The sequence below is a fragment of the Capricornis sumatraensis genome, chromosome 2 (genome assembly GCF_032405125.1).
Source record: "Capricornis sumatraensis isolate serow.1 chromosome 2, serow.2, whole genome shotgun sequence".
Lineage (NCBI taxonomy): Eukaryota > Metazoa > Chordata > Mammalia > Artiodactyla > Bovidae > Capricornis > Capricornis sumatraensis.
The window spans coordinates 213,373,601-213,387,639 of NC_091070.1; the positions used below are offsets into that span (position 1 = coordinate 213,373,601).

Consider the following 14,039-nt stretch of genomic DNA (forward strand, 5'->3'; position numbering starts at 1 on the left):
ACTGGCTGGTGGCAGCTCCCGAGAGTCCCGTCCCCTCCGGGCACCACGGGGACAGCAGCCCTTCTCAGCTGGTGGGGGAAGGACAGGGTGCAACCTACTTTCTCAAAGTGAAGGGAGAGCCAGCTGCTGCAGGGTTGTCCTGTTGCTAAGAGAATTTTACCTACTCCGTGGGCACCGACCCTCTGTCCCACACCCCCACCATTGGACAGGCTGTGAGCAATAGGAGAGAGTGAGCTGGGGACAGGGCCATTCCTTCTGGGGTGAGTGGCCTCTGTCGGCCACCGCCCTTGGCAAGCTCCCGCCCGCCTGTGGGCCAAGTTCTGGGGACCAGCCAGAGGGAGGCAGGCCAGGGCGGCCGAGCTCCCAGGCACAGTGCAAAATAGACTGTGTGAAAGTGGGCGATGTCATCTCAGTAACCAGACAGGGATCTTCATGTTCAGAAAGCTGCCCTCCCTACACTGGGACTCGGTTGGATTCTAGCAGTGGGGCCATTCGCACGGTGGAGCTGCCGTGAACTCATGTATCCACCCAAATCCTAGAAGAGTTATAAAAATGCCTGCCTGCTAAAAATGACAAGACCTGGTGATGTCTTAGTCAGCCAGGGCTGCCTTAACAAAATATCATAGACTCGAGGCTTAAACAACAGAAATTTGTTTGCTACCAGTTCTGGAATCTGAAGTCCTGTATCAAGATGGTCAGTTTCTGGGGTTTGGGTGAGGGCCCTCTTCCTGGCCAGCAGATGGCCACCTTCCTGACACATCCTCACATGGCCTTTCCTGGGTTGTGCATGAAGAAGGAGAGACAGAGAGAGAGAGAGGAAGAGGGGTGAGAGAAATGGTGGTGAGGGGGGAGAAGGAGAGAGAAAACTATATTCTTCCTCTTCTTATAAAGCTACTAACCCCATCAGACTGAGGCTGAAGCTGAAGCAACAATGCTTTGGCCACCTGATGTGAAGAACGGACTCATTAGAAAAGACCCTGATGCTGGGAAAGATTGAAGGCAGGAGGAGAAGGGGACGACAAAGGATGAGATGGCTGGATGGCATCACCAGCTCAATGACATGAGTTTGAGCAAACTCCAGGAGATAGTAGAGGACAGAGTAGCCTGGCGTGCCGCAGTCCACGGGGGTCGCAGAGTCAGACACCACTTAGCCGCTGAATAACAACAACAACCCTATCAGAAGAGTCCCCCCCCATGACCTACTAACCCTAATACTTACCTAATATTAGGATTACTTATTAATCATAAATATTAACCCTAATATTTCCCAAAGGCCTCGTCTCCAAATGCCATTACATTGCAGGTTTGGGCTTTGACATATGAACCTTGGAAGGACATTAATACTCAGTTTATAGTACTTGGCAAGGGAATGAAGATGGTACTTGTATATCTGGTTGGGAAAATCTCTATCTTAACCTGATTTCTCAAAATGGTTCTGGGGAGCAGGGATTTGTACAGAAGGCAGCCATCCTTCCTTCTTCCTGCTCTGGAGTCCTTTCTACAGTGTTTGCTTCATCCTCAGCCCTGGACAGGGAGGACCCTGAGTACCACCACCCCTACCCACCCTGGCCATAGCTGACCAGAACAGGGTGGGCCTCTGACCCCAAAGAGTGGACCTCTGACCCAGAGGAATCAAGCCAGAGGCTGAGCTGAGCCAATCAGACTCCCTTTCCCAGAGATAAGGACTGAGATGGAGATCAGGCCAGTAGGCAGGGGCTCTGGGCTGGATGGCCATGGGGGTGGGGGAGGCATTCTGAATTAGCCACAATTGGCCATGTATGTGTGTAGCAGGGACAGATGGTGTGGAGGGACAGACAGATAGACACACATACACTGAGGGAGGGAGAAATAACTTTCCCATTTCTCATTCCTGGTTAACAATCAGCAAGCTGGGGTGTTTGTTTTGTTCAAGTATTTTTCCCATAAAATCTCTTAAAACCTTTTCTTATCCCACCCTGAAGGGTTTTTTGTGTATTATTTCCCAGTTGTCCAAATTTGGCCTTTCCTATGTGGGAGACCTGGGTTTAATCCCTGGGTCAGGAAGATCTCCTGGAGAAGGAAATGGCACCCCACTCCAGTACTCTTGCCTGGAAAATCCCATGGATGGAGAAGCCTGGTGGGCTACAGTCCATGGGGTCGCAAACAGTCGGACACGACTGAGCGACTTCACTTTCACTTTCATTTGTGTAGATCTAGGTTTTCACACTGACTTTAGGATGAGAGTTTAACTGGTCAGCTGTGTCCTGAGCGGTTCTGTCTACTCACTCACTGGGCACGGCTGTGGCCCCCCGGTGCTCAGCCCTGGCTCTTGAGACAGACAGGGTCTCCTCACAGATGCGGGCCCCAGGGGGCCGGCAAGAGGGAATCTCCTGACATCCCTCATCAGCCCAAACTCTGCTCCTCCTCTGGCTTCTCATTCTCTCTGGTACCTTCTGTCATTTCTGCGGTGCTGGTAGCATCCCAGGGCCTTCGCCTGCCTCCCAGCCTGGTCCCGGGATCTCCCCACAGCCCTGTGGGTAGCAGGGAGGTTAGGCAGGCCCTGAGGAAGGTTTACCCGGGAGGTTAGGTCAACTGAGGCACATGGAGGCATGGGCTGTTGGAATCGGGACCGGTAGAGTGTGCCTGAGCCTTGAAGGTGGGCCGAGAGGGACGTGGGGACAGCCAAAGAGAACAGGCTGCTGGAGGCGGTGAAAGGCCACGAGACATGGGGGCAGACAAGCAGAGGGGCTGGGGTTTCTGTTTCCGCTGGGGTGACTAATTCAAGACGGAGGTATTTTTAAAAGCAGACAACCCAGCAGAGTCATCAAGGGACTATGATTTCTTTGAACTGTCTCTCATTCAAAATATTCATGAGATTTGCATGAATCTAGACAGTCCCTCCCTGCTGTTTACAGCTGCAGGAGATTTGAACCAGTTGCTGATTCTAGGAGGTACAGCAGTCAAACATGCAAAAAAAGCAATAGTTTCGTGTTCTATGTATCTTTAGGAGAAATCCAATTAGCACATCAAAGCTGCGATTTCATAGGTATTAATGCTGAGGATGAAAATAGAGAATTCAATGTAAAGCCAGTCTGCAGACAGTACTAATGGCACAGATGGTACAAGGATATGTCGAGAATTTTACATGTGGAAAGTAAGTGATTGACATTCTGGAAACACTGAAGTGACTTGAATGAACCAGACATCACCTGGTTCCTTGCTCTTTGAACTGAGGCTTTCTTCCCTCACTCTAAGCCAGCGGTTCCCAAAACGTGGTCCACTCTGAGCAGCAGCTGCAGCGTCTGGGAGCTTTTAAGACACGCAGATTCCTGGCCCCACCCCAGACCTTCCAGAAGCCTGGGCAGGGAGGAAGGTGTCTTGGGGGAGGGGACAGCTGGGCTGTAACAAGCTCCCCCAGGGGTTCAGGTGAAGCCCTGTTCCACCTCAGCGAGTCTGGAAGTCGAGAATCGTGTGCAGCAGTGCATGTCTGTGGAGTCCACCCAAGTGGATGGTCTCCTCCAGGCAGACCAGGGCCCATAGGGCTGAGGACACAGGCTCAGACCTACACTAGGCAGAAGAACTCCCAGGCCCTCTCGCCAAGACCGAAGTCACAGGCCCAGGCCACTCAGACCTCTGACCCCAAATGAAGGTCTGGGCAGTTGGTTACGGGTAACGTTCTTTCCATTCACAGCCCATCACCTTCTCGGGGAGCTGGAAAGCGCTTCATCAGTTTCTCTCATTCTAAAGATGAGGAAGCCAAGACTCTTCCAGCAGAGCTGCTCAGGGGCACACAGATAAGGCTCAGCTTCTCCCCTGGCTTCCCAAGCATCAGCCTGCATGCAAAGCCTCCTTTCCTGCAGGGAATGGCGGGTCAGGTGCACACAGACCACCTTTTCCTGTCCCTTTGACATGACAGACATTACTAATCAACCACAGCACTTTCCCCCTCTAAGCCAAGATTGGCCTTGTCTTCAGTAGATTCACTGCAGATGGTGACTGCAGCCATGAAATTAAAAGACACTTGCTCCTTGGAGGAAAAGTCATGACCAACATAGACAGCATATCAACAAGCAGAGACATCACTTTGCCAACAAAGGTCTGTCTAGTCAAGGCTATGGTTTTTCCAGTAGTCATGTATGGATATGAGAGCTGGACTATAAAGAAAGCTGAGCGCTGAAGAATTGATGCTTTTGAACTGTGGCATATCTAGGACCTGTGAATTTGTTACCTTATATGGCAAAAGAGTCTTAGCAGATGTGATTAAGAATCTTGAGATAAGAAGATTATCCTGTATTATCTAAGTGTGTTAGTTGCTCAGTTGTGTCCGACTCTTTGCAACCCCATGGACTATAGCCCCCCAGGCTCCTCTGTCCACAGGATTCTCCAGGCATGAATACTGGAGTGGGTTGCTATGCCTTCTTCCAACCCAGGGATCCAACCACGTCTCTTATGTCTCCTGCCTTGGCAGGCAGTTTCTTTATCACTAGTGCCAATGGGGCAAAGAGCCCTTGCTTGATAACAGTATTAGAAGTCCTAGCCACAGGAATGAGAAGACAAAAAGAAATAAAGGGAATCTAAATCTGTAAAAGAAATCCAAAGAAGTAAACTATTACGTTTGCAGATGACATGATGCTATACATAGAAAATCCTAAATACACCAGAAAAAACTACTAGAAGTCAGTGAACTCAGTTGAGTCACAGGATTCAAAATTGATACGCAGAAATCTGTTGCATTTCTATACACGGCAAACTATCAGAGAAATTAAGAAAATAATCCCATTTCTAATTGCATCAAAAAGAATAAAGTATCTAGGGATAAACCCAGATGGCAAAGAAGCTGCTTGCAATGCAGGAGACCTGGGTTTAATCCCTGGGTCAGGAAGATCTCCTGGAGAAGGCAATGGTTACTCACTCCAGTATTCTTGCCTGGAGAACTCCATGGACAGAGGAACCTGCCAGGCTACAGTCCATGGGTCATAAAGAGTTGGACATGACTGAGCAACTATCACCTTCACTTTTAAGGAGATAAAAGACCTGTACTTGGAAAACTATAGGATGTTGGTAAAATAAATCGTAGATGACACAAACAGATGGAAAAATATACTGTGTCCATGGGTTAGAAGAATGAATATTGTTAAAATGACCATACTAACCAAGGCAAGCTACAGATTCAATGCAAAATGCCAATGACTTTTTTTTCAAGAACTAGAACAAATAATTCTAAAATTAGTATGGAAACATGAAGACCCCAAATAATCAAAACAATCTTGAGAAGGAAAAACAAAGCGGGAGGTATCATGCTCCCTGATTTCAAAACCTGCTACAAAGCTGTGGTAATTAAAACAGTATAGTACTGGTGCAAAAATAGACACAGATGAGGGGAACAGAATAGAGAGCTCATAAATGACCCCACATTTGTACGGGCAATTAATCCACAATAAAAGAGACAAGAGTATACAATGGGGAAAAGACAACCTCTTCAGTAAATGGTTTGGGGAAAACCAGACAGCTACATGCAAAAGAATCACACTGGACTTCTCTCTCATACCACACACATAAATAAACTCCAAATGGATTACAGACTAAACTGTGAGGCCTGAAACTAGAAAACTTTCAGAAGAAATCACAGGCAGCCAGCCTTTTGGCATCAGGCTTAGTAATATTTCTTTGGATATGTCTCCTCTGGCAAGGGAAACAAAAGCAAAAATAAATAAATGGGACTACATCTTTTGCACATAGAAGGAAACTATTGACAAAATGAAAATGCCATCTACTGAACGGGAGAAGATATTTCCAAATGATATATCCTACAAGGGGTTAATATACAAACTGTACAAAGAATTCACACAACTCAACACCAAAAAAAAAAAAACTGATTAAAAAATGAGCAGATGATCTGAATAGACATCTGCCTGAAAAAGACAGATGACCAACAGACTCTTGCCAAGATGCTCAACATCACTAGCCACCATCAGTTTAGTTCAGTTCAGTTCAGTCACTCAGTCGTGTCCGACTCTTTGCGACCCCATGAATCACAGCATGCCAGGCGTCCCTGTCCATCACCAACTCCTGGAGTTCACTCAAACTCATGTCCATCGAGTTGGTGATGCCATCCACCATCAGCAAAAGGCAAATCAAAACCACAATGCGATACCACCTGTCAAAATATCTGTTATCAAAAAGACAACAAATAACAGTGATGGTGAGGATATGGAGAAGGAGAATCCTTGTGCACTGTTGGTGGAACTGTAAATTGGTACGGCCACTGTGGAAAACACTAGGATGGTTCCCCAAAAAATTAAAAATGGAACTACTATACTATCCAACAATCCACTCCTGGGTGTTCACATGAAGGAAATAAAAATACTAATTCTAATATGCACCCCTATGTTCATTGCAGCCAAGACATGGAAGCAACCTAAGTACCTATCAATAGATAAATGGATAGAGAATGTTTGGTACACACACACACATACACAATGGAATATTACTCAGCCACAAAAAAGAATGGAATCTTGCCATTTGCAACCACATGGATGGACTTAGAGGGTATTATTATGCCAAGTGAAATAAGTCAGAAGAGAAAAAACAATAATGTATGATTCCATTACATGAGGGAGCTATGAAACAAAGCTAATGACCAAATGCAAAATACGGAAACAGCATAAACACAGAAGACAAAGGGGTGGTTGCCAGAGATGAGGAGAGTGAGGAAGGAGAGAAATAGCTGAGGGAGATTAAGAGATGCAAATCTCCAGTTGCAAGATACATGAATCACAGATATGAGAGGTACCGTGTGGGGAATATAGCAATAACTATATAACACCTTTGTATGATGACGTATTTTAACTAGACTTCTCCTGATGATCATGTTGAAATGTATAGAAATATCCAACCATGTGGTGTAACAGGAATTAACATAGCACTGTAGATCACTTACATTTCAAAAGTGAATGAACAAGCAAACTCAGAGAAAAGGAGATCAGGTGTGTGGTTACCAGAGGTAAGGGGTGTGGAGAGGAGGAGTTGAATGAAGGCATTGAAAAGGTGCAAATGTCCAGTTATAAGGTGCAAGGTTCAACAAGGTAATATAACACTGCTGTGTGTTACGTATGAAAGCTGTTACAGAGCAAATCCTGAGTTCTCATCACAAGGAACACTATTGTTTATTTCTTCAGTGCTGTATCTATATGAGATGAGAGATGATTACCAGACTTACTGTGGTCATCATTTCATGATGTATCACTATGCTGTCCACCTTGAACTTACACGGTGCTGCCTGTAAATTATATCTCAATAAAACTGGAAGGAAAACATTTTTGGAGCGTTAGGTTTTTGCCAGAAACAATGCCTTTACTCACCAAGAAATGTTTACTGGAGGAAAATAATCCTTGGATCCAACATGCTGACACGTCAAGGGAGACTTTGCTGGTGTGTGGCCTTCCCAGCTGACCCCTGGCAGGTGTGAATGGTGTGGTCAAGGAAGGGAGATCCTCAAAGCTGGACAAGCTCAGAGCCTGTGAGGAAGATTGGGTCAAGTCTTCAAAGAACGCCTGTTCTCTTTAAGTCTGAGGGCTCTCGGGTACACCCTCCTGTTTTGTTCTCAGTTCTCTAACTATTGTGAGCTGACAAATTCTCTTCCTTTTTTTTTTTTTTTTTTTTTCCTGGCTGCTCTGCATGGTTTGCAAGAACTTGGTTCCCCAACCAGGGATTGAACCCAGGTCCTCAGCAGTGAGAGCACTGAGTCCTAACAACTGGACTGCCAGGGAACTCCCCCTCCCTGCTACTTAAAATCAACTTGTATTTTGGAAAAAAGCATTCATTTTCTTGCTCAAGGCTTATTGGGATAATAGTAGTGAGAACCACACTTATTACTCATTGAGCAGTTCATCATCGATTCATTTGTCATCTCATGGAACACTCACAGTGAGCCCATATGATCATTACTGTCCGTATCCCAAGTCCTCCATTTTCACAGTAGGGAACTCGGACATTCAGAGGTTAACTGCCTCAGCCAAGGTCACACAGCCTGTACTTGGTGGAGGCAGCCTCGCTCTGGCAAGGTGGCTGAGAGTACCGTTTCTAAACTATTTCTCACTGCTTTTAATTTAGGACGTTCTTATTTAAAGCAAACAGCCTTTCCCGAGAAAACAGACATATGAGATTACAGAAAATTCAGAAAGAGATAAAAGGTAGGCATTGATCCAGCCTGGGCCCCAGTGGTTACACAAGTGTCACCTTGTCTTCCACGGCCTGTTAAAAGATGCTGCATATCTACCCATACTTCTTTATTTTGGCAGTTTCTGTGCTATTTCGCCAGTGGATACACAAATCAGCTTTGATAATGTTTTTGCAAGCATAGTTTAGGTGGGTCTGTTTATCTTTGTTTGAGCATCAAGATGGCTTCATTCTGACCCCTAGCTGGCATCTCTCCCCGTTTTACCCTTGACTTGTAACCCGTATTAGCCAACTGCGAGTGACTTTGATCTCGGCTCTGAACCAATTCCAAAGAAGCCAGAAAACTGTAGCAAGTTAGTGCCAGAGGACGGCTCTGATATTTCAGACACCAGCAAAAATTGTCAACGTGCCAGATGCCTTTTAAATCCAGAAATAAAGAACCGCAAAATCATTTTTAAAGTTCAAAGCTAACTTCCTAAAAAGGACCTCGGCAGAAAAGAGGGCTTTTCTCCAGCATTCAAGAATCCACACAGGAATGTTGTTGTCACTCAGACGAGAGCAAAATATCTTTATAGATGTCCTCACTTTTATGAGCAGATTTACATCTAGAGAGCATCATGAAAAACAAAGCCCATTATGCCAAGGCGTTATAAATTTAAAATACTTGGAAGCTTTTTGTCCCATTAGTGGAATTTAATGGGAATCTGCTTTGGCTCAAGAATGACAAATGAATCAGCTGTGAACAGGAAATTGGGTTTTCTTTATCTACTTATTTGGACCGCAGTAAAAGGGTGCGGGCAGCTGACAGGCCTGGAATGGAGGTGGGGAGCTTGGGAGAGGGGCAGGGGCTCTGATCATCTTATCACATCTTATTGCTGCTGGCCCAGGGCAATCGGGCAGCAAACGCTGACCAGCTGAATGAGGGGTTCTCTGAGGAGTCAGTCCGCAAGGAGCACACTGCTGGGGTGGTTTGAAACATGGAGATACGCAAGTCATACCGAGGGCTTCCCCGGCAGCTCACATGGTAAAGAATCTGCCTTCAATGCAGGAGACCCAGGTTTGACCCCTGGGTCAGGAAGATTCCCTGGAGAAAAGAATGGCAACCCACTCCAGTATTTTTGCCTGGAGAATTCCAAGGACAGAGGAGCCTGGCAGGCGACAGTCCATGGGGTCACAAAGAGTTGGATATGACGGAGAGACTAACACAAGCAAGTCATATAGACTAGCCCGTGGGATTGAGCAATGCTCCCCAAGTCAGCCACCCAGGACTGACCCTTGTCACTTCTGGACAGAGCCGAGGGGTCAAGGTCCTCAGGTCCAACTTGCCTGCTGGTTCCTCATCCCAGCTGGTCCCTGACCCAGTGGCTCCCAAGCATCTCTGACCTTTTTAAGGCATAGTCCAAGCTGCTTATCCACTGGAGGGCCTGGGTTTTGAAGGGTTTATTTCTGATAGGAAGAGAGTGAGGGAGTGAAGTCATTCAGTCGTGTCCGACTTTTTGTGACCCCCCTGGACCGTAGCCTACCAGGCTCCTCCATCCATGGGATTCTTCAGGCAAGAATACTGGAGTGGATTGCCATTTCTTTCTCCAGGGGATCTTCCCAACCCAAGGATCGAACCTGGGTCTCTCGCATTGCAGGCAGACGCGTTACCCTCTTAGCCACCAGGGAAGTTTCTGATAGGAAAGATAGTCATTAAATAATAATGAATCAATGTCCCATCTTAAGTTCCTCAAAGACCTGGATAACTAATGGTCAGAACTCCTGGCTGTGGGAGACACCAGCGCTGTTGTACAAACCTCCAGCCAAAAGTGAAGGCGATGGGGGCAAAAGCCAGCTAGTGCTGGAGTCCAGAAGAGAGGAGTGGGTGCCCCTGAGACATGCTGGCCATATAGACCCCTGCTGTGATCTCTGGGAGAGCATCCGGGTCTGGGCTTCATGGGCTGGGGCCACCCCCCTCCACCTTCCTCTTGCGCTAGCAAACCTTTTCCATGAGGATCCTTTAAACAAAACTCCTGCTTCCCCAGGTCAATGCCTCTGCCTCTGCCATTCTCAGGCCCTGCAGGGCTCCCATTTCACTTTGTTGAAACCCTGCTATTCCTTCCTTGGGAATGTGTTCTATGTAATAGAATGCTATTTAAAGAACTTGCAACATTCAATAAGGGTAAAGTGTGAAAAAATGACTACTTTATTTTCCAAGAGAGATTTACTTCATCATACACGAAACCATACTCATCAGCTCTTCTTCTCTTGTAGAATAACTAAGAAGGGATGTAAGGTTGTTTAATGATGCTCAGTTCAAAGGCCACCTCCTCCATGCAGGCCTCCCTGATAGCCCTCTGATGATTCCCATTACTTTCCCTTCTGAAGGTAAGGCCTATTAAGGTAGAAAGATTGAGAGATGGCTTGACCCAGAATGCCAGGTCATTAATCAGCCACCTGAGACATTCTCCCAAAGGAAACCCACTAAGGGATGCTCTAGACATATGCCCCCTCTTTAGTGCTCAAGGCTTTTGCCCAGACCCAGTCTGGTCTCCCCGGGAGCTGGGCTTTAAGAACCTCTATTAGCCAAAGAAAGGAGTCAGGCTGACAGCTTTCCCTGGGTATGTCCTGAATATCCAGAGGCAGAGCCCCACCCACTGAGCTCGACGGCTCCAAAGTTGGGGAAAGGGAGCCCAAGGTGCAAGTTCCTCCTGCAACCTGGCTGCTGTGCTCTAGCAGTGCCCCGAAGATGCCAAGAGGGGGCTTCTGGAAAGAAACAGCCCACAAGCTCAGAGATGTAACTCCCTGCTTGGTCGGTCAAAACACCTCTCAGCCCCACGACCCCATACCCATCCTTGTATTTGGGGGGTGGGGCGCTCTGTGCCCCCTTCATGTAGGAGGAGCCTCTGTCCTGGTTCTCCTCTGCCAGCCTGAGGGCAGCCCTGGTACCGTGTGTGCCCCCAGCTCCTCTCTAAAGTCTCACCTGCCCCAGGTGCTTGGCGATGATTTGATGAAAGAACAAAGGAAGGACTTCCGCCTTCCTCGGGTGATGCTGGTAACTTTAGAGCGCCAGTGCTGACCCCTACTTAGGGAGACGATGGGCTCTTGGACGTGGGGAAAGGACTCGTCCTAGGAGTTGTGCTGTCTGATGTGGGGCTGGTGGGTCGCCAGCCACTGAGACGAACAGTGGTTGCAGTGTAAATGGTGGAACCAGCAGGCACAGCGACTAGACCCGGCCTCCTTCCCTGGGCTGGTTTGTCCACCGGTGTAAGTTTCCTGGGCTGCTTTTACAGAGGCCAGAGACGTCTCCCATGGGCAAGTTCTGAAAGCAATGATCTTCCTCCTTCAGTGATCTCTGATCACATGACCTCCTGCCTTTCCCGTAGGGAGCCCCTTCCAGGGAGGGTTTTCAAGACAATGTGGACCCCAGGAAGGGGTAGAGTTGAGGATGGGGTCAAGGAAGATGGTCTATTGAGTGTTTTCACAGACCAGAAAGCCTAAGACACCTCCGGGTACCCTGGTTTCGACTGCTGCGAGGCTAAGCAGAACCAAGGCAGCCAGGAGAGGAGCAGAAAGGGAAGAGGAAATCTGAGGGCAAGAGCCAAGAGGGAGAAGGTGTGGGAGGCCAAAGGCGCAGCCGGGGGCAGGCACGTTGGGACATTCCCACCACAGGCACTTTTCCAGCCACCATGGGCAGAACTCGGCAGAACTGTCACAAGTCCCAGCCTGGTTTAGCCAGGGACTGTGAACATCCCCGATTTTATTTAATTGGCATGGTCGATTCTGTGCAACCCTACGGACTGCTGTAGCCCACCAGGGTCCTCTGTCCATGGGATTCTCCAGACAAGAGCACTGGGGTGGGTTGCCATTCCTTTCTCCAGGGGATCTTCCTGACCCAAGGATCGAACCCCGGTCTCCTGCATTGCAGGCAGATTCTTTACCCACTGAGCCACCAGGCCTCTTTTTAATTTATGTTTCGGGGTTTTTATTTGCTAGTGTAATTGATAAGCTAGATCTTTTTTATTGAGGTATAGTTGATTTACAATGTTGTATTAGTTTCAGGTGTTCAGCAAAGTGATTCCACTATGCATAAATATATACCTATTGTTTTCAGCTTTTCCCCCTTAGAGGTTATTATAAAATATTGACTCTGTGCTCTACAGTCTGTCCTTGTTGTTTACCTGTTTTATATGTAGTAGTGTGTGTCTATTAATCCCCAGTTCAGCCCTCCCCTTCCTTTCCCCTTTGGTGTAACCACAAGTTTGTTTTCTATTAATATGTCTGTGGGTCTATTTCTATTTTGTATATATGTTCATTTGTATCATTTTTTTTTTTTTTTTAGATTTCACATATAAGCAGTATCATATGATATTTGTCTCCCTGGGCTTACTTCATTTAGTATGATAACTTCATGATCCATCCACGTTGCTGCAAATGACCACCCAAAACTTTAAACCAAGGTTGAGAAGAACAATCTCCCGAAGATTGCCGCATCCGAGAAGCCTGTGTCCCCAGACGTTTGAATTGCACCAGGCTCTGGCTGGATGCCGGCCAGGGGTGCAAGTTCAGCAGGTGGGAGTCTGGGGCCTCTGAGATGGGACCCTGAGCAGCAGGTGCAGAGACAGGGGAGCAGCCTCGCAGACAGCACTCCCCTCACCGCTGTGACTTCCGTCCCGCACGTGTGCTCCCTGACCCTGAGACTCGAGCCACGGGCACGTAGTCATCTCAGTTTGTTTAGCCCTTCACGGTTTACATGTACATTTATTTTTAGGGCTGGAGCCACGGGCATCTGACCCACGCAGTCACAGGAGACCGTGGCCGTAGAAGGACCCCTTCACTTAGTTTAACACTCTGCAATTGCAGTTCTTAATCATGTTAACATGCTTAATTCTTGGAATTCTTAGTAATGCTTGATCAAAGTGAAAGCGAAAGTTGCTCAGTCATGCCTGACTCTTTTTGAGTCCATAGAATTCTCCAGGCCAGAATACTGGAGCGGATAGCCTTTCCCTTCTCCAGGGGATCTTCCCAACCCAGGGATCAAACCCAGCTCAAGGGGCTCCCTTAATCATTTCTCACGGGGCCCCGCAACTTCTGCGGCCCGTCATGTTCATTATCTCACTTGTTCCTGAAGCCTTCACAGGAGAGGAGCCTGGAAGGAGTTGTTACCCCAATTCCCAGGTGGTGAAACTGAGTCCCAGAGGGGAGAATGGTGAAGCCAAGGTGAGTGAGAGATCCAGGGCTGGGCTGTTTTCTCTCTTGAAGCTCCTTCTCAGTGAAGGGTTAAGTGGGCTTGCCTTTCCCTTCGCTCACCTGCCTGGGGTCTTGCCGATGCTGCCCTGGCTGCAGCCTTCTTTCCATCCCATTTCGTTACCAAAAAACCAAAACAAAGCACTCAGACCATGTGCTTACCTGCCAGGGAGGAGCTCCTGGGGTTAGAGCCCCCTGGACGGCTCTAGCTCTCCTGCCTGTGTCCTGTCGGGGTCTCAGAGCAGGGTGTGTTCTTGGACTCCTCCGCTCCCTGAGAACCTGCAGCCGGAGACTCTGACCTCTACTGGAAAGGGCTCCCCGGGAAGCATTCCTGACCTTCAGACTCGCCTGGCCGCGCGCTGGCCCCGTGCCCGTGACAATCACTTCCTGCCTGGGTGTTTACCTTCCTGCGCCCGTGGGCCCAGCCAGGGTGGCGGCCTCACACCTGAACCAGAGGCCGTGCAGGAGGGAAGGTGCTGCCCATGGTGAAGGCCAGGAGCAGCTGGTGCTGCAACCGGGCGCAAGGTAAACCTGGTGGTCCCGTGACACCTGGTCCCCCAGCCCACGGTCTTGGCCAGGCAGCCCCACAGGCAGCTCCATCTAAGACTAGAAAAGGTTGCACATGATGTCATGATTCAGCTCAATCCCTTCCAGGC

At 48.1% G+C, this 14,039-nt stretch overlaps 1 protein-coding gene across 2 annotated transcripts in view; it reads right to left on the reverse strand.

Annotated features, from left to right (window-relative positions):
* Positions 1-13,653, reverse strand: part of NGEF (neuronal guanine nucleotide exchange factor) — a 128,391-nt gene extending 114,738 nt beyond the window's left edge. Inside the window, exon 1 of one of the 2 annotated variants that reach the window (XM_068964283.1) lies at positions 13,546-13,653. The gene's annotated coding sequence lies outside the window, so the exon portion shown is untranslated. Of the gene's footprint in view, positions 1-7,340; positions 7,445-13,545 lie in introns of those variants that run through there. The other variant, XM_068964282.1, reaches the window with a different exon arrangement.
* Positions 13,654-14,039: the final 386 nt, after the last annotated feature.